Below are 5,044 nucleotides of genomic sequence, written 5' to 3' on the forward strand. Positions count from 1 at the left end.
CCAACCTTAACACTTATAAACGGTCAGAAGGCTCTTGATTTGTATAGTTATTTCATATGTTGTACTGTTGCACCACTGTTCCAGTTTAGGGGAGGGTTGAGATCCCACTAACATGTTTAACCCCGCCACATTCTCTATGTAAGTGCCTGTCCCAAGCCAGGAGCCTTAATTCAGTGGTTGTTGTTTGTTTGTGTGTTACATATTTATTTTTCGTTCATTTGTTGAATATTGATGATCTCTATACTTGTATGCCTTTTGATTTTATAAGTCGTTTGGATGATGTCTCGTTTTCATACTCCTCACGTTTTTTTCACCTGACATCTATAAAGCAGCCGAAAAATATAACATTACAGATTATATTGTTAATTTTGCAAATACTGGTTCTTGGTCAATTATTGTAAATCAGAATATAAATGCAAGTGAAGAAACATGGTGGTCGAATTTCATGCGATAATGACTTTTATATGTTTAGACATATTCATTCTGCAATCAAACCGCATAAAGCATGGACAATTGCGAAACAGTTTCCCGAACTTCGTGTCTCCGCCAAGTATGTGATTGACTTATGTTCTATAGTACGCTACGAAGATGAACATTTACTTTGCGACAAATGTGGAAAGTTGTTCTTGAATATCGTTGAACACTTACTTTTTTATCATATTAACTTTAAACGGTGACTTTAATTCTTTGTTTTTTGTAATTTTCTGATTTATATATTTCATGTACACAAAATCTCTATAATAGAGGAAATAAAGGTATATATTCCGTAAATGTTAATTCATTCAATATGAATATTGTTGATCTCTATACTTGTATGCCTTTGGATTTTATATGTCGTTTGGATGATGTCTCGTTTTTATACTCCTCACGTTCTTGAGGCCCCTCATGGGGGGGGGGGGGTCCTAGTAATCACATTATCACCATTTTTTTGCCAATATAATCACATAATCATTAAATATTTGTTTATCTTTAGTAATCAAATAATCATAAACTAAAAATACAGTCCTAGGTAATCAAATAATCATGAAATATTTGGCTTAATAATCAAATAATCATTAAAAAAACGGCCAAGTAATCACATAATCAAAAACCCCATGAGGGCCCTCAGTTTTAGAAACAACTTAAGTTTTGTTGCGTCAACTATTGGCAAAGCTTGTGCATGTTAATGAATAAAAACATTTCTCATAAGGCTCTTGACAGAAGATAGTTACATGTATCATACCATTTTTTTGTACGTTAGTAGTAAGTTTCCCCACAATGTTTCTTCTTGAAAATCTCTAATTCTGCGGTCACCTTGTATACCATTTACGAATTAGAAAAACTTGTACGCTTGAAACGTTCGTTGGAACAGCGTCAAAATCATGCTCGCATTGGGCACATCGATCGCGCAAAGCTATTAGTGGACTAGAAATCATACCACATCTTCTTTTTTATATTATGAATGGCTATATTATATGCACACCACTGGATGGATGTTTTTGACTGCAGAATGTTGAATATCCGGAATAAATATTTTGTATTATGGATTGTTTAAATGTAACCAAAGTACGTTGACATGTGCATATAGTTAAATGACGCATGTATATAAATTGATCCACAGTAGAAATGTTTCTCATTTACGACCATACCTCGTCTTGCTGTAATAAAATTAACGGTACCAATTTTCTTGCACCAGATGTGCATTTCGACAATACATGTCTTTTCAGTGATGCTCGTGGCCAAAATATTTGAAATCCAAAGCTTATATAAAAGATGAAGAGCTATAATCCAAAAGGTCCAAAAAGTATAGCCAAATCCGTGAAAGGAATCAGAGCTTTGCATGGGGAGATACATCCCTTAATTTATAATATCATGTAAGGGTCTTTATACGGAATACATTTTCTGTACTGTTGTCAAATGTTGAATAAAACCAGATAATAAATATCGGTAACAATTTCACGGTGAATTAAATTACAACGGGAAAATATTTCACAAAAATATCTTAAACAACATACAATATGAAGTAGTAAGGTTTTCTTTTATAATTGTTTGGCACATTTGTAAATCTATGAAGATACATTTATTTTATTAAACTCTTTTTAAACTTTACACATTCAGTGTTTACAATGGCCTCTATTAGTGAACCTTTTTGAAAATCCCTGTCATTTTAAATAGTTCAAAGTTCACGCTACATCCAAATTCTGTATTAAAACTTTAGACAATATAAAACTAGTTTAATGATTCTCTTTTCATGTTAATGGAGTAATTCATGATCCACAAATATAGATTCACTTTGGATATTTCTGTTAAAACAAAATCAGAAAAAAAGATATTTACTCTGATGTTGTAAACATTTCCCAGCGGAAATATCTTTAAAAGACAGATTTCAATAAATTCATTATAAAAAAAAACAAGAATAAACGATCTTTTTAAAAATTGTTTTCAAGCATTTTTTTGTCTGAAATGTATTTACGAGCTAAATGGTTTTACCGTACTTTTCAATTTACGTCAAATATGACGAACATTCTATTGGCTTATTAAAACATTGGCAATTTTTCTTTAACATAACTTAATCTAATTTAATTCTATAAAAGGTAGCTGAAGTGTGAGGAGTGCGCCAATTACAAGCCTATTTTATCAAGTAAAATGGAATAATAATTCAACAAGAGGACTTTTACTTAATGCAAATGCATTTGGACACGAGAGCAACGTTCAAGGTTTTTGTCATATTATTAAGTGCATGGAATTTAGGTAAGTTGACATTTGTGTTTTAAATTTAAATTTTTTTTAATTTTTGGTGTCTTAACACTACTTTTTAGCACCACATTTATGCTATTTCGTGGCAGTCAGATTTTTATTGGTGGAGGAAGCTGGAATGCACGGATAAAACTACCGACCTTCGAAAACTGACAATTCAAGTCAAATAAAATTGGAGTCAAAAATGTTTCTGCGACAATTTGAATTGAGGTTGTTTTTGCAACCTTGGTATTCTGGGTAAATTCCAAGGCTGATCTTCTCAGTATCTACAGATAAGAGGTTTGCATTATGAATCAGGGCATGTATGCATAAAGCTACTTAAGTTAAGATTTGTTCCGAACGGACGGATTTTTATACCCCATTTATGGGAATTATGTTTTCTGGTCAGTGCGTCCGTCCATTCGTCCGTCCGTCTGTCCCGCTTCAGGTTAAAGGTTTTGTTCGATGTTGTTTTTGATGAAGTTGAAGTCCAATCAACTAGAAACTAAGTACAAATGTTCCCTATGATATGACCTTTCTAATTTTAATGCCAAATTAGAGTTTTTACCCCATTTAAACGGTCCACTGAACATAGAAAGTGATAGTGCGGATGGGGCACTTATGATAATCAAAATCTGAGATGTTCATAAAATTTAAATTTGTCGAAAAAACAAAAAGAAAGAAAATTAATTCGATAGTTTTGAACATATTATTATTTCAAGTAAACTTGTTTTTTGTATTTAACAAATACAGAAGGAGGAAAAAATCAATTTATTTGGTGAAGCATCTTTTTTCTTTGAATTTAAAAGTCTGAAGAGATAAGAAATACGTAAACGTTTGTTATTTTTCTAAAATAGAATGTATTTAAATTTTTTTTACAGAATTGTACTTTTTCAAGATTATCTTTTTTTTTGGAAAATAACTTCAACTGATATAGTACTTCATAAAATATGTAACGTTTAAATATCATAATGATAGATATGGTCTATAAAGGTACAATGCATCATTTTCTTCTTTTGTACTACAATTTAGTAAGGAAATTCCGCTGAAAGTGAAATAAAACTAAATTACTGAACAGGTTTAAAAACGATTTGCATAACATTGGCTTCACATTATAGAGTAACAAAATTGCTGCTTACGACAAAATGTACAAAATCCAATTTTGTATCATTACGGTACTAAAATAGCACAATAATTTTTAAGCATTTGAATAGTACTTTATCATTTCAGTACAAGACTGTTTGGTTCTTTAAAGACTATAAAGTTTTAAATTGCTAAAAGAATACAAGTGTAACATAGATTTGCGGCGGGTTCATAGCGTTTTAAGTTGTAATTTATTGACATATAGATTAACTAAAAGAAAACAACTTTAATTTTATGACCAGAAACATAATTGATGTATTTATAAATGTAGCACATTAATGTTTATTGTAGATTGTGTTGACCGTTGTGATGTTTTTGAACCTCCACAAAATGCTACAGTTTTGTTTAAAAATTCAACGACAACAATTCTACAATGTAATACCGGATTTCAATTAAAAGAAGGAGACACATGTCAAAAAGGAAAATGGGAGAAAATCCCGTTTTGCTCACGTAAGTGTTTAATTACATGTATAATGCAACATCGTTTGTAACTTCTATTTTGATTGGATAACGTCATCAATTGTTATGGATCGTATCCGCAAGCGCAAACGACGTATGCAAGATCTGTTTTCTGTAAAAAAAATTTAGAATGGAGATAACCAGATTGTATTTTAATCTCCGACGGCATCAATTGGTGATTTAATGGTCAGTAAACTTAATTTGCGACCATACAATCACAAAATGATGTCGCAGAGTTTGAAATAAAATACAGTAACTGTTGTTTCCTAATTGATATTAATTACAAAGAGATGTGATATGGATGCCAATAAAACAACTATTCACGATAGACCGAAGAACAAGGATGTACACAAATATATAATATTTGTTTTTTTACCTGTGACGTCACTTCTATATCGTTATCCAGTCGGTTACAATGCATGCTTCTTTTGTGCTGTTTTGTGTGCTGTCCTATTTTGTTTTACGTGTTCGTCTTTATTCTGTGGTTTGTCACCATTTTGGTGTTGACATGAACATCAATTATATGGTCGGTTTTATAAATTTACTGTGTGCAAAAGTAAGAATTATTCTAAATAATAAGGATTTTCTTATCCAAGGCATTGATAGCCGTATTTGGCACAACTTTAAGACTTTTGGATCATCAATGCTCTCCAACTTTGTACTTGTTTGGCTTTCTTTACCTTTTTGATCAGAACGTCACTGGTGAGTCTTATGTAGACGAAACGTC

This window comes from Mytilus edulis, chromosome 6 (assembly GCF_963676685.1).
Source record: "Mytilus edulis chromosome 6, xbMytEdul2.2, whole genome shotgun sequence".
NCBI classification, from domain to species: domain Eukaryota; kingdom Metazoa; phylum Mollusca; class Bivalvia; order Mytilida; family Mytilidae; genus Mytilus; species Mytilus edulis.